The sequence below is a fragment of the Glycine max genome, chromosome 13 (genome assembly GCF_000004515.6).
Source record: "Glycine max cultivar Williams 82 chromosome 13, Glycine_max_v4.0, whole genome shotgun sequence".
NCBI classification, from domain to species: domain Eukaryota; kingdom Viridiplantae; phylum Streptophyta; class Magnoliopsida; order Fabales; family Fabaceae; genus Glycine; species Glycine max.
In genome coordinates, this window is record NC_038249.2 from 35,718,722 (window position 1) to 35,745,490 (window position 26,769).

General features: G+C 32.5%; 1 pseudogene; it reads left to right on the top strand.

Annotated features, from left to right (window-relative positions):
* Nucleotides 1-18,720, top strand: LOC100775658 (uncharacterized; annotated as a pseudogene).
* Nucleotides 18,721-26,769: the final 8,049 nt, after the last annotated feature.

Here is a 26,769-nt window from a genome sequence, read left to right on the forward strand (position 1 = left end):
GCGGAATGTAAAATATCTATGGAAGGGTATTTATGGGTAACATAAATGCGTTATTACTGGAGACAGAATGAATAAAACTAACATGATTCTACAAAATGCCACATGTTGATGCCAAGCAAGCAGAATTTCTTCCGAAGCTAGCCAAGATAAATTCACAGTCCGTAATGCCCCTTCCCCTTTCCTTTTGGTAACCAAAACACACACCGCATAACAAAGAATACTACAAGAAAACGAGGAGAGAGAGAAAAGTGAATGGTTGTCTTTTTTACAACTAATATACATTTCTACTTTAGTTGTTCAGTACTTCTCTATTTCTTGTGCTTCCACGCACTTTCTCTATCTGTAAGCTCTCTTTTTCTCTCATTGTATCTTGTTTCCTTAAAATAGTTATTGTAATCTTCTATTCAGAATTCAAGTTTCAAGAATCAAACCCTAGTTTAGTTTCTTTTAACGATTAACCCTCTTTATCTTTTTTTCACTGTTGGCGTTTTCAAATTTGAAGTCAAACGCGTTCAATCGTCGTCTTTGTCATTAATTCCCATATTGTTTCCACGGCAGCTTTTTCTAACAGTAAGCTTCGCGATCTATGAATTCTTTTTGTTTCATACCTAGATCTTCTTGTTTATTCAAGAACGGTTACCTATTATCTTTTACACAAGGTCGATGGAACTATGAAAGATGGGGTGGATTTGATTCCAATATCAAGCCACAATGCAAAGCCTCCAGGTGTTGAATTGTGGGCAGTTCTTGATGTCCCTGTACATTAGGTTGGCGCTTCTTGGAAAAATTTAAGCCATTCACTATCAGGTCTCTTTTGTGCTTCAATCAACTTCATGGAGTCTTCTACCACTTATTCTACTCCTGAATTGGCATTTCAATCAGCTTTGGGCAGTTTAAGATATGGTACACTGCCACGTGAAATCGATAAAGTGTGGGTGCCTCTACCAGATGAAATTCTATAATCATTTGCAAAATTTTGGTATACAAGATTGGCCCTGTCCCTGAAATCGGAAAGTGTGGTTGCCTCTATGAGATGAAATTCTATATTCATCATCTGCAAAATTTCGATATGCAAGAATGATCCTGTCCCTGGAATCGAAAAAATGTGATTACCTCTATGAGATGAAATTCTATATTCATCATCTGCAAAATTTCGATATGCAAGAATGATCCTGTCCCTTAAATCGAAAAAATGTGATTGTCTCTATGAGATGAAATTCTATATTCATCATCTGCAAAATTTTAGTATAAAAGAATGACCCTGACCCTGAAATTGAAAAAGTGTGGTTGCCTCTATGAGATGAAATTTGATATTCATCATCTGCAAAATTTTCGGTATAAAAGAATGACCCTGTACCTGAAATCGGAAAAGTGCGGTTGCTTGCCTCTATGAGATGAAATTCTATATTCATCATTTGCGAAATTTCCGTATACAAGAATGGCCATATCCCTGAAATTGGAAAAGTGTGGTTGCATCATTGAGATGAAATTCTATATTCATCATCTACAAAATTTTGGTATACAAGAATGACCCTGACCCTGAATTCAGAAAAGTGTGGTCGCCTCTATGAGATGAAATTCTATATTCATTATTTGCAAAATTTTGGTATACAAGAATGGCCCTGTCCCTGAAATCGGAAAAGTGTGGTTGCCTCTATGAGATGAAATTTTATATGCATCATTTGCAAAATTTTGGTATACAAGAATGACCCTAACCTTGAAGTCGAAAAAGTGTGGTTGCCTCTGAGATGATTTCTTTATTCATCATTTGCATAATTGGGGTATTCAAACCCTATATAAGAATGACCCTGGCCCTGTAATGAGAAAAATGTGGTTGCCTCTATGAGATGAATTCTTTATTCATCATCTGCAAATTTTTGGTACATAAGAATGACCTAAACCCTGAAATTGAAAAACTGTGGTTGCCTCTATGGTACACTGCCACGTGAAATCGAAAAAGTGTGGGTGCCTCTACCAGATGAAATTCTATAATCATTTGCAAAATTTTGGTATACAAAGATTGGCCCTGTCCCTGAAATCGGAAAGTGTGGTTGCCTCTATGAGATAAAATTATATATTCATCATTTGCAAAATTTCGGTATGCAAGAATGATCCTGTCCCTTAAATTGGAAAATGTGCTTGCCTCTATGAGATGAAATTCTATATTCATCATTTGCAAAATTTCGGTATACAACAATGACCCTGACCCTGAAATCGAAAAAGTGTGGTTGCCTCTATGAGATGAAATTCTACATTCATCATCTGCAAAATTTCGGTATACAAAAATGACCCTGACCCTGAAATCGAAAAAGTGTGGTTGCCTCTATGAGATGAAATTCTACATTCATCATCTGCTAAATTTCAGTATATAAGAATGTCCATGTCCCTGAAATCGAAAAAGTGTGGTTGTTTGCCTCTATGAGATGAAATTTTATATGTATCATTTGCAAAATTTCGGTATACAAGAATGGCCCTATCCCTGAAATTGGGAAAGTGTGGTTGCCTCTATGAGATGAATTTCTATATTCTTTATCTGTAAATTTTCAGTATATATGAATGACCTTGGCCCTGAATTCAGAAAAGTGTGGTTGCCTCTATGAGATGAAATTCTATATTCATTATTTGCAAAATTTTGGTATACAAGAATGGCCTTGTCCCTTAAATCGGAAAAGTGTGGTTGCCTCTATGAGATGAAATTTTATATGTATCATTTGCAAAATTTTGGTATACAAGAGTGACCCTGAACTTGAAGTCGAAAAAGTGTGGTTGTCTCTGAGTATTTCTTTATTCATCATTTGCAAAATTGGGGTATTCGAACCCTATATAAGAGTTACCCTGGCCCTGTAATGGAAAAAGTGTGCTTACCTCTATGAGATGAATTCTTTATTCATCATCCGCAAATTTTTGGTACATAAGAATGACCTAAACCCTGAAATTGAAAAACTGTGGTTGCTTTTGAGTTGGATTCTTCATTCATCATCTACAAAATCTGGGTATATAAACCCTTTAAGGTTGACCCTAACCTTATAATAGAAAAGTGTGGTTGCCTCTATGAGATGAATTCTTTATTCATTCATCTGCATAATTTGGGTATATAAATCCTACAAGGTTGACGTTGACCTTGTAATTGAAAAAGTGTTGTTTCCTCTATGAGATGAATTCTTTATTCATTCGTCTGATAATTTGGGTATATAAATCCTACAAAGTTGACCTTGAACCTGTAATCTAAAAAGTGTTGTTGCCTTTATGAGATGGATTCTTCATTCATCATGAACAAAATTAGGGCCCTGATCCTATAAAAGGAAAATTGTGGTTGCCTTTATGAGATGAATTATTTATTCATCATGAGCAAAATTAGGGTATATAAACTCTATAAGGTTGACCCTGACCATTTAATGGAAAAGTGTGGTTGCCTCTATGAGATGAATTCTTTATTCATTCATCTGCATAATATATAAATCCTAAGAGGAATTCTTTATTCTTCATGAGCAAAATTAGGATATATAAACCCTATAAGTTTGACCCTGACCATGAAACGAATAAGTGCATTTGTCCCTATGTGATGGATTCTTTATACATCGTCTGAAAATTAGGGTATATAAATCTCATAAGGCTGACCCTGAAAACGGAAAAGTGTGGTTGCCACTATGAGCTGAATTCATCTGAAAAATTGGAGTATCTATAAGGTTGACTCTGACCCCCTAAACAAAATTTTTGGTTGCCTTTATGAGATGGATTCTTTATTCACTTAAAAATTAGGGTATATAATGATGACCCTGACCTTGAATTCGGAAAAGTGTAGTTGTCCCTTGGAGATGGATTCTTTGTTTTAAAAAGAGATGTTAATTTTGAGCCCCAATGACCCGAAACCAAGCTGCATGTTTAAATCTTTGTTGCATGACTTCAAATCAAAAGGCATGTTTTAAGGTATATAAACCCTTTAAGGTTGACCTTGATTCTGAAATCGAAAAAGTACAGTTGTCTCTATGATGGATCCTTTATTCATCTGAAGTGTACAGGCCCTATAACATGATCCTTGCCCTAAAAATGGAAAAGTCAGCTGTCTGTATGAGAGAGATTCTTTATTCATCATTGAGATATATTGATTTTGGCCTGAATGACCCTAAATCAAGCTTCATGATTAAATTTTTATTGTGAGATTTTAAATCTAGATACAATGCTTTCCTGACCTAATGAAAACTATAATATAAAATGTATTATTGATGTCACCTAGATGGTAGGTATGATATGATGGCCCTGAATGCATTTTTTATATGAATGAAAATCAGTGTAAAAATTTTGTTGTTATGCACCCCAGATGGAATTACCAAATTGCGAATTTGGGTTTGATTCACTTGTTATTACTTGAATAATTAGATGGGGCAAAGGTATGAGACATTGCATTTGATATACTTAGTTTGCTAGAACTTCAAAATAAATTGTACTTGTGACCTTGCACTTTTATTGTCAAAATCATGAATAGTGGTTCTTGAAAGTGTATATTCTTTGAATTTGATGTAGACTACCTTAAAGACTCCTTCCTTGAATCTTGAATCTTGAATGATGACAATTTCCAGAACTATGGGATTCGTGAAAACTTTGTTTATTGTGACTTACGAATGTAACATCTATCTTGCAGTTTTTTTATCATAATTGTTTGTATTACTGTATGGAATTTGATGTGGTGGTGGCTCTTAAAACATAATTCAACTGTTGTTCTAACTCTCGGAACTTTCCTACTAGTTCACAACAGCTTTTGCATTTCAAGTCGCACATATAGAGAAACCTTCACTTGCAAACACTTTTAGGCGTCAGATTTTTTCCACTCGTTATTACAATTTATACATGAGTTATACTTGGATATTAATTATGAGTAGCTCAAACTTTCTTTACCCTTGGAAGGCATTTGTTAGAGGATAAATTTTTTATTTTCTAGGAATCATAGGTCGAAAAACTTAGTTTCCCATGTTTGATATCTATTTTAAAAGAAATAAAATTCCTAGGAAAATTCCATGTTTGATAGTTCTATGGAAGTTAAACGAAACATTGATGTTTTAGTTCTCTGTGCTTTTCATTTTTTATGGATGCCATTCAGGTTTTTGTCAGGGATATTTTCTTCTATTGCATTTTATGCCAAATAAAAATATGTCGTGGAAGGAAATTATTTGTGGTTCTAATATCTTATATATGATTATTATTCACAATAAGAAAAGCCTTTTACCCACAATAAAGTTTGTAAGGAAGTCCTTTTTGTGACATCAAATACTTATGGGCCTTCTGGGTTTCACTATTTCTATTGTTATAGTCTGGTTTTCATTGCTTACACATAATTTTTTCTTACGTTTTTGTGCTTTTACTCTGGCTTGTAGCAGCAACGGTATATAATTTGTCGCATTCTGATTGCTTATAATATTTTTTTTCCTGAATATACTAAGTAACATGTGGATTGGTGTTTAATGGACAGGTTCAGAAGTATCATATTAAAACAATGGAGTTATCTTTTAACAAGGTCGATGGACCTATGATAGATGGGGTGGATTTGATTCAATATCAAGCTGCAATGCAAAGCCTCCAGGTGTTGAATTGTGGGCAGTTCTTGATGTCCCTGTACATTAGGTTGGCGCATCTTGGAAAAATTTAAGCCATTCACTATCAGGTCTCTTTTGTGCTTCAATCAACTTCGTGGAGTCTTCTACCACTTATTCTGCTCCTGAATTGGCATTTCAATCAGCTTTGAGCAGTTTAAGATATGGTACACTGCCACGTGAAGCTGTGTGCACTGAGAATCTTACACCTTGGTTGAAACTCCTTCCTTGTTGAGATAAAGCTGGACTCTCTTCCTTATTGGAGAGACCATCTATTTACAGAAGCTTTTACCACTCTCAGCGGTTGCACTTGACAATGTCCACAGATCATTTAGATGGGTCAAGATCAGGAATTAATCTAGAACAAACAGTTACAGTTGTACTCCAGCCTAATGATCAGAAAGCAGGTATGAACCATGTCAGTGAAACAAAGATACAATACAACCAAGCTGGTCCCTGAGTTCTATATTTGGAAGAAAAATCAGTGGAAGATGTGTTCTTTCCAAGTTGAGTAATGTTTAACTTCATGCTGAGAGAGATCTAGTCTCTCAACTTGATAATCTCTAGAAGAGTACTGCTAAATTTGCTGTTAATGACACAGGTCCTGAGGATTTTAGAAGGAATGCTGGCTTTGAATTATCTGTTACTCCCAAAAGGGTGCATGCAGAAATGGAAACGAGCTCCTCAATTCTGTATGAATATTCAATCAAAGAATACACAGAGACTGAACAATTTGATTTAGGCCTAACGTGGAAGCATCCAATTGTTTGGTATAGCCCACATGCACCTTTATATGCCAGTAGATTTTCGATGGGAAGTGGGAATGAAAGGGGTGCTATTGCAATATCCTTGAAATTGATCCAGGGACTTGTTGCAATCAATAACGTTAAAGAGAGGTGTAAGTTTCAAGCTAATGTTCTCCAAATTGTGCCTTTGGTATGTTAAGGTATATATTATCATACTTTGCAATTAGTAGTTGATGAAAGGCCTCAAGCACTCACAGATTTTGTTGAGAGAATGCGTGTTTCGCCTTCCGAAGACAAAGTATCACCCGGGGTGATGGAGATGGTTCTCCAATGTCATTGTGAAATGAAGTCAGCTGTGTATTGAGTATAGTGTTTGATAAGGTTTGATCAAATTTTTACTTTCCATTTGTACTTTAGTAGTTCTTTTTCCTCTCAATGTTTGCCTCACTTTTTTTTTTGTTGACATTGAACTGTGTAAGTTAATGTTTGTAAACAACCTCAGAAATCTTAATAAGGAACTCATTGTATTATATGAAATAGGAGGAATCATATGAAATATCAATTTGATTTATATTTATAACTTTTTAAAGTAGTGATGGAAGTGAGTGAGCCAGGCCAAACTCTGGCCCTGCTTGAGTAAAGGTGAACTGCCCTTTTAGCTCATGGGCTTCCCTTAAATTGTCCAGGACAGTAAAATATAAGCCTGTTTAACCTTTCCTCTTTTAGGCTGCTATGCTCATATGGGCCTTGTTGACCCATTTATAACATACAGCTAACTACATGTCACCATGGCATAAAAAGTTGATAGTAATGTGGTATCGGAAGCCTTATGTGATATGCTCACTTTAGATTATTTTAGGATGGATGAATAGGAAATTGGTTTGTTTTTCATATCAAATTGGATTTTGACCTGCTTTTGTTTGTCTGCATAGGGCTTCTTACACATTGATGAATACCCTCCAGATGTTAATCAAGGATTTGGCATTCCATCAGCAATAATAAGCTTTCCTGACTTCCATGATGGTTTGCAATTTTCTGATAAATCTCGAAGCAAGTCACCACTGTTGTTTACAGGTTATTTGAATCTCCACTCTTTCTGCTTATAACACGTATACATATGGTATTCGTTAGTCATGCCTCTAACTATCTGGATTTGTAATGCAGGAAAAGAGTCTTGTTCTCTCTTACACAGAACTTTTACTTGTACCCTTGACGACTCCTGATTTCGGTATGCCATACAATGTCATCACAATTACATGCACAGTTTTTGCTTTGTATTTTGGATCTTTGCTAAATGTTCTCTGGAGAGGAGTTGGAGAGGAGGAAAGACTTTTGAAAAACAAAGGTAAACCTTAGCTCATGACGACTCCTGATTTCAGTATGCCATACAATGTCATCACAATTACATGCACAGTTTTTGCTTTGTATTTTGGATCTTTGCTAAATGTTCTCCAGAGAGGAGTTGGAGAGGAGGAAAGACTTTTGAAAAACAAAGGTAAACCTTAGCTCTTGTATTATCTGCATCCTGGGACACAAGTAATGAAGTAATTCAATTTTGTACAACAATGAGCAATCCCCAAGCATGGTGCTATTGTAATTAACAAAGCATTCTTACCTTAACAGCCATAAAAAAGAAAGCATCCTCACCTTTTAAGATTCACTTTTCACTTTGTTCTCTCTCTGCATTAGCTTTCCAGATTGTTGCCTAATACCTTCACTGAAATTAATGATCACATGCACTTATCACAAACTAGACATGAAAAATTCATTAGCAAACTAAATAGTCTACATGATTTTTTTGTGTTCTAGTGGTCCTCTTATATGAATGTCTTTGTGTTGCTAAAGTATATTAATAGAAACATGGTATCTTATCAGAAAGGATAAGAGATTTAAACTTGTAGAACTTTGAGTGTTTGGACTTCCCAATACCCAAAGGCCCCAGTTCTCTCACAAATGACAAGATTAATAGGCAACATGCCTTATTTGTTAAACCAACTAACCTCACTAATGGGTATCCATCATATATAGACTTAAGTCTGGTGTGGAGGATTTAATCTAAATTTTGATTTGTAAGAGTAACATGTACTTTTATATCATAAATTTTAATTGTTTACAGGCCTAGTGCTATGTATTTTAGCCACTGCCTTCCCTCTCATTCTTTTGTTTAATTATTCTTATTCAGCTGCTAACGTCTTTGTTCTTCTACCTGTAGATGCCAACAAAGCAGTGTTCCTTCACCAAGTGTTATCTAAACTATATCTGCCAAGCTTAGAGGCAGACCATTGGAATCAACTATGCCCTCTCCCTTGTCATCGTCCTTTGTTAGTCTAAAATTGTTCTTAGAGTACTACTGGTTGCAGGAATTGTCGTTGCATGGCAATACTATTCATAATGATATCTTCCAACTAAGTAGTTTTACTTGTACTATAGTCTAATTGCATGTATTTTCATGTACAATACAAACCTTCCAGTGCCCAATGTGCCTTTACTTTCTGTTAATATATCATCTTGGTACTCTTATTCCACTTTTTTAAAGTGGGTTCATGATATTAGCTTTATAATTTATGTATGCATGGTTTAAAACTATTTTTCAGGATGGTAGCACAACACGGTGAAGAGTTGATGTAGTTAAGAGGAGCTTACTATCATAGAATCTGAATATCCAATGACTGAAAGTGAGTACGTAAGCCTACTTGGCCTTCTAAAATCAAGCACTTGCTCAGTCCTTCGAATACTAGAATACAAAATATGCTTATTCTCTAACTTTCCTTGAATTTTCTTTATTTTGTACAAGTATATAATTTTTCCTGTCTACTAGTTTATAGTTTGATATTTAAAATACTCTCAGTTTCCTTGGATTTTCTTTATTTTGTACAAACTTCCTGTGACAAGCTCTGTTTGGGAAAATTTATGCAAGTTTTCAAAATAAAGGGGAGTTTTGTGAAGTAATGGCATAAATTCAAGGGAGTTAGGACTTAGGAGTAAACTAGGAGTAATTTGTAGAAATTAGTTTTAGAGCATTCTAATATAAAACCTTTCTTATTAGCATGTAAATGTCCAGGTACTTTTAACATACAACATTTGCTGGTTTGTGTTAGAAGTCTTTGTATCACTTGGTTTTTTGTTTTTTATTTTCATTTTACTAACTTAACGGGAAGACAAAATCATATATCTTTAATTATGGGGGCTTTTGGAGACATTTTTGAATCTCCACTAGCACATTTCTTCCTTCATCTTTTCTTTATATTTTTCCTCTCAAGTTTCTCAATTTTTTTTCCTTTTCAACTTCTTCAGGAAGTATCCTGTCTCTGCCCCCTCTTCTCTCTGCCAACATGTTATGTGCTAGGTGAAGAAACAACCTTTCCTTCAGCTCTTGCATTTCACATACATCTGGCACAAGATACAATCATACAACTTCTCCCGTGGATATTGTGCCTTTTTTTTCCAGCAGGTTTTAAGATACCCCATCTATACAGTTGGAATATCGAACACCTCTAGTTGAGCATTCTAATCTCTGCAGTGAAATACTGGTAAAAATTGTTTTTATTCATAAATTTCTACTCAATTTGGTTCCTCAGTTCACATTTTAAGAAGTGATAATGTTATGCACTCTTAATTTAGCTATACACAATAATATCTGTAAGGATCAATTATTCTTGAATTGATTTTTTAAAAGTTTAATTAATTGAATATTATTTTAAGTATATAATGTTTTGTTTATCTATTTTTATCTTTGTATTTTTTTTTTCAATATAGTCACTTATAGAGAGTTGGAGTAGTTTTTAAAGAATCATTGAGGCCATTTGCATCAATTGCGAATAAAGGCTGCATGTTAAATAGACCAATTTGATTGATGAATTTGATTCATATTATATTTATTAGTTCTTATGGCAATTGAAATTCTATATTCATCATCTGCAAAATTTCGATATACAAAAATGACCTGTCCTTGAAATCGGAAAATGTGGTTGCTGCTGAGATGAAATTTTATATTCATCATTTGCAAAATTTCAATATATTAAAATGACATTTCCCATGAAATCGAAAAAGTGTGGTTGCCTCTACGATATGAAATTCTATAATCATTTGCAAAAATTTTGGTATACAAGAATGGTCCTGTCCCTGAAATCAGAAAGTGTGGTTGCCTCTATGAGATGAAATTCTATATTCATCATCTGCAAAATTTCGGTATGCAAGAATGATCGTGTCCTTGAAATCAGAAAAATGTGGTTGCCTCTATGAGATGAAATTCTATATTCATCATCTGCTAACACTGTTTACTTTCACAAGTACATGAACTTCAGGAGAGCTTATAATAATATCCCAGGTATTTCTATAAATGGGGAGTGGATCCAGCAACCTAAAGCAGTGAAAAATGAAGCTGCCAACTTCTTCCATAATAGATTCACTGAGCAGATGCTTTCTAGACCTACCTTGGATGGTGTTCACTTTAAATCTATTTCTCAGAGGCAAAAAGATCAGCTGACTGCCCCATTCTCTGACCAAGAGATCAAAGAAGCAATGTGGAGTTGTGGAGGGGATAAATGTCCTGGGCCTGATGGCCTTAACTTCAATTTTATTAAGGAATTCTGGGATGTGCTGAATCCAGAGTTTAGAAGATTTGTGGACGAGTTCTATGCTCATGGTACCTTTTCTATAAATTGGGAGTGGATCCAGCAACCTGAAGCAGTGAAAAATGAAGCTGCCAACTTCCTCCATAATAGATTCACTGAGCAAATGCTTTCTAGACCTACTTTGGATGGTGTTCACTTTAAATCTATTTCTCAGAGGCAAAAAGATCAGCTGACTGCCCCATTCTTTGACTAAGAGATCAAAGAAGCAGTGTGGAGTTGTGGAGGGGATAAATGTCCTGGGCCTGATGGCCTTAACTTCAATTTTATTAAGGAATTCTGGGATGTGCTGAATCCAGAGTTTAGAAGATTTGTAGACGAGTTCTATGCCCATGGTACCTTTCCTAGAGGCACCAATGCTTCCTTTGTGGCTTTAATTCCCAAAGTGTCTCAACCACAGTCCCTAAATGATTACAGGCCTATATCCTTGATAGGCTGCATGTATAAACTGATAGCTAAGCTTCTATCTAATAGATTAAGGTCTGTTATGGATGACCTCATTGATGAAAAGCAGTCGGCTTTCATCAAAGGAAGACATATCCTTCATGGTGTCTTGATCCTTAATGAGGTGGTGGAGGAAGCAACGAGAAGCAAGAAGCCAGTAATGATTTTCAAGGTGGACTTTGAAAAGGCCTATGACTCCGTGTCTTGGTCCTTCTTGGATTATATGTTGCTTAGATTGAGTTTCTGCCAAAAGTGGAGAGGATGGATATCAGCTTGTCTTCATTCAGCAACCATATCAGTTTTGATTAATGGTAGCCCATCTAAGGAGTTCAACCCCTCTAGAGGTTTGAGGCAAGGAGATCCTTTAGCCCCCTTGCTCTTCAACATAATTGGGGAAGGACTCACTGGTATGATGAGGGAAGCAGTTCAAAAAAAAATCTCTATAGAAGCTTTCTAGTTGGAAAGAAGAAGGAACCTATTAATATACTGCAGTATGCTGATGATACTGTTTTTGTGGGTGAGGTTGATTGGCAGAATGTTCATACTGTAAAGGCCCTACTTAGAGGCTTTGAATTGACTTCTGGATTGAAGATTAACTTTGCTAAAAGTCAATTCGGGATAATAGGAGGTGGAGCTAACTGGGGTTTGGAAGCAGCTAATACCCTGAACTACAGGCAAATGAACTACCCTTTTCACTATTTAGGCATTCCTATTGGTGCCAATCCTTCCAGTCTGCTGGTTTGGGAGCCTCTCATCACTAAATTCAAAGCAAAATTATCAAAATGGGCCCAGAAAGATATATCCATGGGGGGAAGGTCACACTTATTAATTCTGTTCTCAATGCCCTTCCAATCTATCTTCTGTCCTTTTTCAGGATTCCCCAAAGCATTGTCCAAAAATTAATTTCCTTACAAAGGAAATTTCTATGGGGAGGAGACAATACTCATAATAAAATTTCTTGGGTTAAATGGCTTGATATTTGTCTGCCCAAGAATGAGGGGGGATTGGGTATAAAAGATATTTCGAAATTCAATGTAGCCTTGATGGGTAGATGGATATGGGCTTTTGCAGCTGGTCAGCAGCAGCTTTGGGTAAGAGTTCTAATCTCTAAATATGGTGGATGGCCTGAGTTCCAGCATGATACAGACAAGAGGGGATTTTCTCACTGGTGGAGGGATCTTAGAAAGCTATTTCACCAGTCAGATCACAATATCTTCAAGCACCACTTGAGTTGGAAGGTTGGATGTGGGGAAAGAATCAAATTCTGGACAGACAAGTGGCTAGGGGAAGACTATACCCTTGAGTAGAAATATAATCAGTTTTTTTTTATTAGTAGGCAGCAAAATTCTCTCATCTCAGACATGGGTGAATTTAATCATGATAGCTGGGAGTGGAACCTTAGATGAAGGAGAAACTTATTTGATCTCATGAAAGTGATTTAGCTGTGCAGTTTATGGAAGAAATCTGCTCTGTCCCTATACAACGATATATCAAAGACTCTATGCTGTGGTTGGCTGAACCCCATGGCCAATATACTACTAAATCAGCATATAGCTTGTGTATTAACCCCAGTACAACAAGTGCAGATGGGAACATTTATAAGACAATTTGGAAGTTGAAAATCCCCCCTCGGGCAGTGGTGTTCTGTTGGAGGCTTCTTAAAAATAGACTTCCCACCAAGGCCAATCTTTTGAGGAGAAATATCAGTATGTAGGAAGACATTTGCCCTTTGTGTGGAAGTGTTCAGGAGGATGTGGGTCACTTATTTTTCAATTGTACCTTGACAAGAGGTTTGTGGTGGAAAGCTATGAGTTGGATCCGGGTTGTAGGCCCCCTTCCAATCACACCGAAGTGTCATTTCATTCAATTCTGTGAAGGATTTGGGGAACCTAAGAATCATAAAACAAGGTATGGGTGGTGGATTGCCTTAACTAGCTCTATATGGCAACATAGGAACCAGCTGATCTTCCAAGGAAAACCTTTTGATCCCTATAAAGTCATATGGACCATGCAATCTTTTTAGTTTGGTCCTGGATGAAGGCTAAAGAAAAAGACTTCACCTGTAGTCTCAACCACTGGTCTTCCAATATAATGACTTCCTTTGTTTAGGATGTCTTCATATTATAATTAGGTTGGGTGGTTTTTGGAGGGCAGCACTTATGTGCTTTGTAATCTCTTTTCAGTACCTCTGGTACTGGTTTGATTTTATAATATATATATATATTTTTGCCTTCAAAAAAAAAATCATCTGCTAAATTTCGGTATACAAGAATGTCCTTGACCCTAACCTTGAAATCGAAAAAGTGTGGTTGCCTCTATGAGATGGAATTCTATATTCATCATTTGCAAAATTTCGGTAGATAAGAATGACTCTGTCCCTGAAATCGAAAAAGTGTGGTTGCTTGCCTCTATGAGATGAAATTCTATATTCATTATTTGCAAAATTTCAGTATACAAGAATGGCCCTATCCCTGAAATTGGAAATGTGTGGTTGCCTCTATGACATGAAATTCTATATGCATCATCTGCAAAATTTCGGTAACCAACCCTAACAGATTCTAACCAATTCTAACAAAATATAGCTTTAAATATTAAGGAGGTGCAGTTAGTTAAAACTAACTACCATTACCACTATATTATGACAACTTATCACTAGATGGGTGATATTAGCAAAATCTAACATCCCTTACAATTAGTTTACAAAACTGTTTTCACAGTTGATTGACAACATACTCTAATACCCCCCCCCCCTTCAAACTCAAGGGGGAGAGTTTTCAGGAGAAACACTCTTCACATTGAGTCTTCATATTGAGTTTGGCTCAAATAACTTCAAATTCTGATGCAGAAAGAGGCTTAGTGAGAATATCGGCCCACTGATCTAGAGCTGAAACATGGGCAATCGTAAGCTGCTTGACTAGAATCTCCTCTCTTATAAAAAAAGACATCAATTTTCATGTGTTTGGTGCGATTGTGAAAAATTGGATTAGGTGCAATAAAAATTGCACTCTGAGTATCACAAAAAATAATAGGAGTGGTGAATGATACTTACAATTTTGTTAGCAAAGTATGAATCCAAGTTAATTTAGTGGAAGTATGAGCTATATTGCAATACTTAGCTTTTCTACTAGACCTAACAATGACTTTCTGCTTTCGAGACCACGAAGAAATTAAGTTTGGACCAAGGAAAATAGCAATCCCTGAGGTAGAGTGTCTGTCATCCACATTAGATGCCTAGTCAACATCACAGAAAGCTCGAATAGCTAAGGGTTTTGTAACAAATGTAGGTTAAAAAAGCAAACCATGAAACAAAGTGCCCTTCAGATACCTTAATATCCTTTTTGTCACTTTCCAGTGAGAATTCAAAGGAGCAGCCATAAATTGGCAAACTTTGTTGACAACAAAACTAATCTCAGGTCTAGTAAGGGTAGCATATTGTATTGCACCAACTACAGACTTGTATAAGGTTGGATCATGAAAGGCATCAGCACCATGTCAAGACAACTTGCAGTTGGATACCATTGGAGAAGAAATAGAGTGAGCTTCAGCCATGTTAGTGTTGTGAAGAAAATCTCTTATGTATTTGCTCTGAGTCATAAGGATAGAATTGTCGAGCAGATACTTGATTTCTAGACCCAAGAAATAGAGTGAGCTTCAGCCATGTTAGTGTTGTATCAGTGAAGTTGAACTACCTGTTAGAATAATATCATCTACATAGACTAAGAGATAAACAACATGCATTTGTTGGCAAAAAAATGAATAAGATGAATCACTTTTGCTCCCAATAAAACCAAACTACAATAGAGTAGATTTTAGCTTGTCAAACCACTGCCTTGGAGCCTGTTTTAAGCCATAAATGGCTTTGTTGAGTTTGCAAACCAATGACTTATCTGCAACTTCAAAACTAAGAGGCTGAGTCATGAAAACAGTTTCTTCAAGTGACCCATTCAGAAAAGCATTATTTACATCAAGTTGAAATAATTTCCACCCATGAGACAAAGCTAGAGTAAGAATGATCCGAATAGTAACAGGTTTGATCACAGGAGAAAAGATTTCATGAAAATCCAAATCATGAACTTGATGAAATCTCTTGGCTACCAATCGAGCTTTGAACCTGTTAATGGAACCATTAACATTTTCCTTTACCCTGAAAATCCATTTACAGCCAATAGCTTGCCTATTAGGAGGTAATGGTACCAAGTCCCAAGTGGGAGAATGTAATAATTTTGGTCTTAACATTTTGAAAAATGAAAGACTCCATCAGTTTTGGAATTGAGAAACCAATTTGAATGGCTACTAATGAGTGGTAATGACCACTAATGAGTGATAAGGGCTATTAAATACATACTTGATGGTAGAATGCCTAGCACATGTATTTGGTCCCTGAGTTCATCTCTTCCAATTCATCTGATACACCATCTCACCATCTAGAGAGAGAAAGAGAGAGAGCTTAGAAGGACCAAAACAAGACAACTATTTCATGGCAATGACTGGAGGTATGATTTGATTTTTGTTTTTCTGTAACATCACATGTTAAAAAGTTTAGTATAACAAAAATAACTCAAATGGTTAAACAGGGAAGTAAGTCATCCACTTTGACTCAATTACCCAAACATTATATATTAATTTAGTTTTGAATCTAATATTAATAATATTATTTTCTTTCATCAATTTAATAAAATTAGTTTTGTAGAAGGATGTTTTTTTATCAATTTATTAGTTTGAAAAATGCTATAACAGACAAGGGCTTAGCCAAGAAAGTGACCCACCCAATTAAATTGTGACATCTGTCATTTAACTGTTAATTAGTTTTAACTTTTCTAAATATTTTTTCTTCCAAATTTATCCTTTTTACTTTGCACAAAGTCACAAACACCGTGCTTGCAGTAGATGTTCTTTCCAAGCTTTAACATGTCTTAGATCCCTTCATTACTATGCAGCGAGAGCATTATGTGACCAGCACCGAGTGCTATGACAGAAGCAAATACAACGACCTCAATATCATGATGCAACGTTGCAATAGATCGACTTGTTGCGATGCAGCCTTGTCAACGGTTTGACTGGAATGCAGTCAGTTATGAGAGAACAAAAAAAATCCATTGAGGCACTCTCCGTCTTCAACGGCCAACATCACGATATTGTTGAAATGCAGATCACCAGCGGGGAAGAAGAATCAAATTGGCCAAATAAAAGGGGGAAAACTTTATGAAAACCAAAAAACGGTCAATAAGGATTTCAAGATTTTGGTGAGATTGCGCCAGTTGTAGGGTGGGTGGAGGGGTGAGGCCAAAGGTGAAGAAATGCCAAATTTGGAAAAAGAAAGACATTTTACAAGTTAAAAATAATTAAAATTTGATAGACATATATCACATTTTGAAATGGGTCGTTCACTTTTTTCGAAGTAACTCTTTTTTTACATGCCGAAGACGATACATATTGAGGCGTGGGGAATACTTTTTTTTTCTTATATTGGACAGCTTTAAGAGTTTTCAGCTACTTCCTTTGTTTCTTTCTAATTATAAATTTTTTTAAAAAAATTATTTTTATTTATCTATTGTTGGTAAATTTTAAGATTATATTCGTTATTTTTTATCAATTATGTTCTTACTTATCTTCTAATCTTTAATTAATTAATTTACACATATTTATTGTGAAGTGGAAAGAAAAATGAATAAAATAGAAAATCCTATAATTACTCTTTTTATAATTAAAGAAATTATATTTCTTAATTTTTTTTCATGACAACTTAAAAGACACATGAAAAGTAATGGAGGGAGTGTCATGTACTAATGTTTAGTCATTTTTAGTGTCACACGTGTCTTTTTCTGTAGCCTTCTCCCGTCTTGAAGTCTACTTTCATTTCTTCCATTTTCACCAACTTGCTTTTTTTGTTTGGTTTCTTTCTTCTTCATTTTTGTGGTTTGTGTCTTGTATCCTCACTTCCAGTTTTTGCTTTTATTTTTTGTTGAGTTTCCAGCTACTAAGTTTTTCATTTTGTGATTTTGTTTTTGTTTCGTTCATACTTGCAGGAGAAAACCCATCTCTTCCTTCTCGAGTTTTCTTCAACTTGGTGGTAGTGCAACGTAACGACGAAGAAGCATCCAGCAGGTAAGGTTTTTTTTTTTTGCTTTGTTGTTATGTATGTTTGCTTCCTTTTGGTAGTAACATTGATCTAGCCTATTGAATGTTATTTTCCTATTGAATGCTTTTTTCTTCATTATTTTGTTGGTTTTGTTGTTCCAAGTTACTCCATGGTTTTGCGACCTCTCCCATGAGGAAGTATCCAACATACTGACATTGACTCATATCTGCACATCAGCAAAGGTTTGTAACTTTCAATCTTCATAGATACTTGAGATTCAACATTTTTATCCCTAAAGTTTCAATTTTTTTGCAACAAGCAAAAAAAACTGAAATAGATTCACGGGTAGTTGAGATTCAACATTTTTATCCTTAAATCTCAATTTTTTTTAAAACAAGAGCAGAAAATTAGTTGTTGCTTTGTTCAATGGGGAAAAAAATGAAGTTTTGAACAAACACATGTCTTCTTTTTACTCTCTCTTAATTTTTGTTATTTTTTTGTTTTGATTAATTATTGTTATTATTATTATTAATCTCCATTCCTTTCTCAAGACCTCACTCTTCCATTCCACCCCTCCCCTGCAACGTAAACACCACAATCATTGGGACTCCGTTAGTTTCTCTCAATCCCCTTCGCTTTATCTTTTCGTCATTTGATTCAACAACTTCTCTTGATTTATATCAATTTTTGTCTCTTTTAATTAGTGGGTCTCACCACCCCAAATTTGTGTTTCTTTTTTATTTTGTATCCATTTTTTGCAATTTGAGAACTTTTTGTGTAATTCAACAATGTTATTTTTATTAAATTAATGAGAAGGTGTGGGGGTTCGATGTAATTTGTTTATGTGAAAAGTGTTGTTTACATGTTTTGTTGCTGAGAACTATTTAATTGCAGAGAAGGAGCAACCATACGTCCAAAAGGTTTAGAAGGGTGCAAGCAAAACACAGAGTAATGGACAGTATCAATGAATATGCAGAATCCCTCTTTCAGGTTCATGATGCCTTTCTCAATTATTATTATTATTATTTGTCTTTCTTCTTTGCAATTTTGCTTCTTTGTTGTGACTTTCTTTTGCATCATTTTTGTCTCGAACCTTTGTGGTGAAACACATTTTTTAGTAACACGGTGACTGATATTGATTGTAATATGTGTAATGTTCTTGAAAAATGATCATTTTTGTCTTTAGGGGTCTAGTTTTATGGATAAGTTTTGTGAATATGAATAACTTCTTACTATTTTGTGTGTTGCTCTTAACTTTGAGAATGTATATGTACTGAGTGTGTCGCATGCAAATTTAGGGAGTGCCACATACTAATGTTTAGCCATTTTTAGTGAATTCCTTTTTAAATGAAAAGAGGGCAGTTGATGAATCAATATAACAGTTAGTACAATATGTGGATAATTAATGCATTTAATGATTAATGTTCAACATCGAATGTATTTAATGTTGAGCGTTAAATACGTGAAAATGCGTTAAATGTATTTTGAAATTAATTTTCAGAAAGCAATTAATTCTTGAAATTAATGCTTTTCAATCCCTAATGTATACAATCGTCTAGAAATTCTTGAAATGCGTTTAATTTTTAAATTGGTCCTTTCGCGTGATATGCTCCAAATTACAACAGGACAAAAATAAAATAACTTTTTTGGTGCGTAAAAAATATATTTGTAAACTTGAAAGAGATGTTATAATTTTTATTAATGCGTCGTTAATATATTAGTTCCTAAAGTATTAAAAATGGTCTCTCCCAATTATTGATTTTCTCTTTCAAATTAATCCCTCAACGTTAATTAAAGATATCAATATAGAGAATAAGGTTATATTTGAAAAAATATTTTAGTTAGATTCTAACTTGTTTATCTATTTAGTAAATAATTTGTTTAATAATTTCTAATATTTTTTGAAATATTATTTAAAATAATGTTTTTAAAAACTCCCGCTTCTAGCTTTTAACTTTATATTTTTTTATCATTAATAGATTTTATTATTTTTTAGTTATTTTAAATTTTTTATTTCAACAACTAATTTTATCAAATACTTATAATTTAATAAATTATAGTTTTTCAGTTTCTAATTACCAACTTTCACCTAATTTTATCTATCATAATCTAAATTGATGAATTTTCAATACATTATATCAGGGATTATTTGTATAATTTTATTATTTTAAGAACTATTTAAGAAAGAGGATGATACTTGATTTATTCTTGTTAGGTTTATCAATTTATGTGGTGTGTGCGTTGCATTATAAAAGCCAAAATACCCAACATTATTATTCTCAATCCAATATGTTAGGAAGACTAGTAAAAAACACGTGTGACAACGTACAAACGATATTTTTAAATTACGATAATTATATGTAAGAAGCTTTCATCTACTTGATTAAGAAGTGACCAGATTCTTCCAAAGTTGCCTAATTATTTGATCTTGTTACTTGGTATTGTATATTCTTCATCTGTGATCATATTTTAATCTCAAAAAAATGTAATCTTGATTATTTTTCTCCCCGGTGATTAGGAAGAGAAATCCCAATCATCAGGGTGCGTTTTTTTCCAATTGGTGTGAAAAGCAGTGATTGTTGTTGTAGCTAGTAAAAAATCATTCACGACAATATAAACAAACACACAAATTTATGTCAATGTCACAAGACCCAGTTGCCTTTGTTGATCTGTAATGTACTTTGCAATGAGCGTTGCAAGGATCATTTTCTAGGTCACAATAATCATTACGCAATATTAAATTCTCACAATGTACATGTTCAGGTACCACCGCCATGTGCACTTGATTTCCTACACCATACAATATATTCAGTCACATACATAAATTAATCTAGTGAAAAATCACTGCATATATACAACTCAGAACTGAATATCTTAAATTTGTGTGAAGTATTGCTTACCAGAATCAATGAGGAGAAGAAGCAGTAGGACAGAGAAATAAAAAGGAATTTTCATTTTCTTGATTTAGAAAACAGTGTTCGCTTAGCTTTCGATAGTGAGTAGTGACGCGTATGAGGTACATGAATAAATAGAAATGCAATCATATCATACAATTAATTATATTAGATATAAAAATTAATTAGGGGTACTCTGGTACTTTTACCTGAGTGTTGACATAAATGAATAAGTTTCCTTTTGCCTTGTAAAATAAAAGGTTATTAAAATGAGTATATATTTTAATTAAATTAATCATCGCTTAAATTATTAGTTTTTAAATATATTTTGATTTTATATAATATATTAATCAATTTATTAGATTTCATGGAGTGTTTTTTTCTTAATTATGGTTTTTTTAAATGGTATTTTTTAGTTTATAATCATAATTTTATAATAATTATGATAAATATGTATTATAACGTCAATAATAAATTGTCGTGTTACTTTAAATGCTAACGTAGTAAATAATCGAGAAATTTACCGTAATGATTAATATTTTTTTTATCATTATTTTATAATAATGATTAAAACATAAGAATGATCTCTTAATTTATTTTTTTATTTTTAAATTTATCTCCTAAAAATTAAAATGGATGGTAGACTTTTGGTCCAAAACTGCATAAAATAAACCGAACTCCAATAAGGCTATTGCTATTTACATTCCCCTCTATAGTAGTGTACTCCCCCGGCCCTTTTCATTTTTTATCCCCAAACTGCCCGCCAAAATTAAATTATGTGCATCTAACCTTTAAAAGACACTGATCAAAGCAAAAATTTTAAAACTCAAGGAATCAAATTGAAAAAATATATAAATAAAACCAAAATTATACTTTTTTAAGAAAACTTAATTATACTTTATCATTATAAAATTATTTATTTATATAAAATTATATAAATAACATAATTTTTCTTCTTTCTTACAAATAAATCGTTGTTGTTGTGAAGAAAGAAGATCAGCGATTTGAAAAAATAAGTGAGTAACTGTGCTTAGACAAACTAAAACAAATATGTTGTAATGTCAAATTAATTTTAATAAAAATGTATATTTATTATTATTCTTTTTAAGTTTAAAATTATGTTTTTTAAATAATAAAAATATTACCCACATTGTTCTTATCGATTTTGACAGAACTTTGTAACAAAAATTCTTCTCCTTATACTCCGCCCAGTACGATTGTGAGGGTGTACTTGTGAGGACACTTCAACGTTTAAGTTAGCAGGTATAGAGGTAAGAGCACATATCCTAAGGAGGTTGTATTAGAGTTAGTTTACTTGAACCTTGATAATTCATTTTTTAGAGGTGAAATTGAATGATATATATGATCTCAGTTTCCCTCTCAAGATAATGTAAATAGAAAAAATATGATTTTATCTTATCGTTCATCTAATAATAGATAATATTAGATTTTAGGAGATATTTTTATCTTTCTGGTAGATAATGTAAATAGGAAAATATTTGATTTCATCTTATATTTCCTCTAATAATAGATAATATATGTTTTAGGAGATATCTCCATCTTTCTAGTAAAAGATAGAGTTTCCTTCTTACCTTAATTATATCTGTCAAATTTTATGTATCTCGCTTAAGCTACTCGGTTGGCCATAGAGTATGGAGGCTTGTTGAGTCCACATAGTACGTACATCTGACTATGAGAACTTTGTAGAAAATTTTAAGTCCTCTATTCTCATGTCGCTATCAACCAGTCGAATTTGAGTACACATATTGATCTTATAATAGTCAAGTCTAAGAGGGATCCTAATTTCCTATGAGCCAAGTATTACCTTAATTTTAAAGGAAAATGAACGAGATAGTTATCTTCTATTAAATTCATTTGATTGAATATTTGAAGAGACATGTTATCAACGTTACTTTTTAAGTTTTAAATTATATTTTTTAAATAATAAAAATATTACCCACGCATAATTTGTTTGTGCATCACAGGTGATGTGTGTACTAGTTTTTTCTTTTTATAAAAGAAATCCCACTTTTTGTTAAACAAAACTTTGGTTCTGATTATAGTTATTTTATATAAGCGTGCACTCTCATTTAACTTCAAAATTATATTTAAAAAAATTATTTTATTTTCTTAAATAAATATTTGTTGAAAAAAATTGAGTCCTATTGGTGCAAAATATCACTGAATTTAATAAATAGTTATAAGTAGACTTATTCCCTTAAAATGAATCTCCTTAATGCTAAAGGAGTTAATTCCACAGCAAATATCTTGACCTTGACAACCTTTACAGATTCTTTTGTTGGTAGACAATCTTTTTTTTTTTTGACAAAAATATAATGCACCTTTTTTGGTCAGTAAATAATCTAGATTTAAGTAATCATTGATTGGCTTATCGATTTATATATGTAGCTCGTGCATGGCATAAAATAAGCCAAAATACCTAACAAACTTAATAGAATAAGTTGTGCATGAAGACTAATTAATTAACGAACGAGTGTGACAACGTACGAACGGCATTTTTAAATTATGAGAATTGTAGTTAACGAAGCTTTCACATATAGAAGTGGGTACAGTTTCAATTCTTCCAAAAAGTTGCCAAAAGCTGGTTCACCTACTTGATTAAGAAGCTGTGACCATTCATGCATGATGATTGTACAGATGGTTGACCATGATTATATATAATCCTTCTCAATCCGTGAATGAATTCAACTCAGCAATTGATAATGACCAGTCATTATTGGTAAGTGGTAACACGAACCATATATATATATACACACATGTTGAGCAAAAGGGCTAACCACTGGCAATTTACAAGTCATATTAGAAAAGGCAATGCCACGATGTTGGTGCTAAGATTCTGGACATAAATTAGAATTTAGTTAGAACTACATGTATGTTATGCTTCTCCCCTAGCAAATCAATATCATGTGTTTAGGAATGGTTATTTAGCTAGGTTTCCATCAGATAAGGACAAGCATATAACACTAATAAACAAGATTTCATGCAAAGCAAATTGTTGCACCTTCCAGGACCAAATAAATGCCCTAGTTTAGTTGAACAAAACGTCAAACCGATTGGCCTCTGTTATTATAAATTTTTTAAAGGGAAAGGATATCAAGAGTTTTTTTTTCTTCTTTATTTTTTCTTTTATGTATCATTTATAATACATCATGCATGAAAAAGTAACAATTTTCCTTTCTCTATTTTTTTTTTAAGAAATTCAAACCTGACTGGTTCGGGTGAAGATAAGACAATAATACCAAACTCGTGAGTATTTTAATGTTTACGTGAAATATAAAAAAATATAAATTATATAAGAGTTTTTTTATAATTAATTGAAATAAAATATAAATTTATAAATTAAAATATTTAAAATTAAAATCATGTATGATTAAACTTAAAAGAATAAAGTTAAAAATGACTTGTTATTTTTCGAAGAACAATAAACTAAATTTTTTAATTACTTTTTGAAAGAGTGAAATATTATTCATATAAAAGAATAAATTACTAAATTTCAACTGCACTTAAGCAATTAATTATATATTTGAAAAGTAAAGCCAATCTTAAATAAGTTATATTATTTTGCATTAATTTTTTGAATTAGAGAATATTTATAATAATGTGTGTGACGAGTTTATTTTGGTAGCTTCTTACTTATTTTTATAAATTATTTTTTAACTAGCTTATAATTTATAAACTTCTAGTTGCTGTTGTTTTTTGTTTTTTTATCTCTCTAACATACTTGAAATTATTTTTTTACTTTAATTTTTATTTTATATTTATATCATTTTACATTATTAATTAAATTTAAAAAAAAACAGCAATATTTCATTGACAGATAGCTAGGCACACAAGACGTGTTCCCAGCCTAAAACACAGCACAAGATACGTCAGTATTTAGTAATTCTATTAGAAGTTATCCCGGGCTAAGAAACTATAACATAAGATTTTTCACACACAATTCCTGGTATGAGGAAAAGACTATACCCCAGCCATATAATAATCCTCATCACCCTCCCAACACCAGAAACACAACAAAACAATTAAAAATAATGTGTCAATTACATAGCAATCACAGTAGAATCTTTTTCATTCTCAAAATGTACGTGCGATTAATACCTTTACAATATTGGAGAAAAATGTTAACAAAAGAGCTATTTTTCATGATCTATATAAAAAATAAATAAAAATTGTGTGCACCATTAATTTATGACAGAGAGATTTTATATTATTGTTCATGATCTGCCAAAATATTGGTACAACAGAAATAGAAGTAAGAAGTCCCTACAATATTATTAAATAAATCAGTAGGTGCGTAGACTGTTGTTGGATTGTGTTTTTAATCCCAATGAATGATACAAATCAGGACTTGTTTTCGTGTGCGAAGTTTAGGACACGGGTCATCATTTTGCAGAGATTAGGTCAACTATTCAGACGATATGATGTATAAAATAGCAAAATGTACAACAAGAAGGGTACAATATCTTGTGCCGTCTATAACCACTTGCATCAGGAAAATGAGTTAAGCCAAGAAGATACCCACTCAATCTTGTGGGCATGTGGCACCCCACTTTCATCAAATTAACTTCAAATAGGCTGGTATGAATTCAGATTGATGTAAAAATTTGATGTTCTTTTATTACATGAGAACTTAATCTAATTTTGATTATTTATATTAAATTTTTAAAAGCTTCATAATAATAACATCATAAATTGGAAGTATAAGTGTCAAAATATTATAGTGTCACGTTAACAATTTAACATACATTTTCTAATAACATGTATTTTTTATTAGAAATGATTTTATTTAAGTTGAATAAAATTATTATGGATAATAAAAAAATTAAATATTTAATATAAATATATACTTAGTCAATAGAAAAATCAAAATTACGAATTAAGTAACATACAGAAATCAAATTTATATTTTAATAAAAAAATTTAATATTTAAAATACAAAAAAGACCTTAGGACGAATGACGATCTCTTATTGAAACATGTCTTCATACCCCTTAAGCAACTTATAGGTTCAAATTGTGCATTATCATTTACAATATAAGAATAGATGAAAGAATATAATTAATATTTAAATAAAATTAAAAGCTAGACTAAACTTAAATAAATAAAAATTTTAATTTCTATGATGGTGTAAAATAATTTTATATCGTCATTTAATTATAAATCATCGTTTAAACTATTTTAAGATAATTAGTTTAGAAATCAACAAATTTATCATATATGATAGATTCTGATTAGATAATTGTGTAAACAATTTTATACGGTCAGTACATAAACTTTCTTCTCAAATAAAAAAACACTTATTATTTGTTTATTTTTCTTTCTCCGATTTCCTTTTTTCTTACTTCTAATTAGAGAACAAACCTTTAACTTTTAATTCTTGGTAATTGCAATCAAGGTTGACTCAAATGTAAAGTAATTAAAGTTTAGGATTTAGGCCCCATAACAAAAAAAAGTTGTTATTAGTTTCTTAAAGTTAAAAAGTCACATATATCAACAACAAAATCTCATATATAGCTCTTTTTAAAATAAATAAGTCTCTCTCAAACTTCACTTTAGACCTTTTCTACTATTGGACCGGCTGTCATGGCAATTGTTGTTAGATTATTGGTAATTGCAATTTTCTTGCTTAAATTTTGTGAGTCCTTAAGGATGTGTTTATCATTGGATATTATTTTATTGGAAAGTTTAAAAAATTGGACATTTTTTTATGCCCAACAATCATGAATGTTAGGAATTATGATTTTTATAAATGATTAAAATATGTTTAGTTGATCACAAATATTCTAAGAATATTTAGATTTAAATATATTTTAATCACTTAAATGTGAGTCTTTTTTTTAGTCCTCCAAATTTAAAGTTACTTTTTTTAGTCCTTCGAATCCTCAAAATACTTTTTTTAGTCTTTCTACAAAGTTAGTCAAACAGAAAATAAAAAATTTACAATTTTTGACATTTTTTATTGCTCGAAATTGATTTTTTATTTTATATTTTAAAATATGATTTTCTCATGAATTGAAACTATCAGAATCAAGCCAAGAAAACAAAAATAAAGTAGTTTTAAAGCAGTTAATGGGTTTTTAATTTTTTTATCAACTTGATTATGACAGATTTTAATCGCAATAAGCATACTTTAAAATAGAAAATAAAAAAAATCAAATTTTAGTGGTTAAAAGTTATCATCAATTACGAATCTCGTAATTCATGTTTGGCTCGCATTATGGGAAGAACTAAAAAAAAAACATTTTGTGGATTTCATTAAACAAAGCAATTTTGTATTTGGAAAACTAAAAAGAGCATTTTGAGAATTTCAAAAATTGAAAAAAAAATTGAATTTGGAGAACTAAAAAAATACTCAAACTTGAATGACTA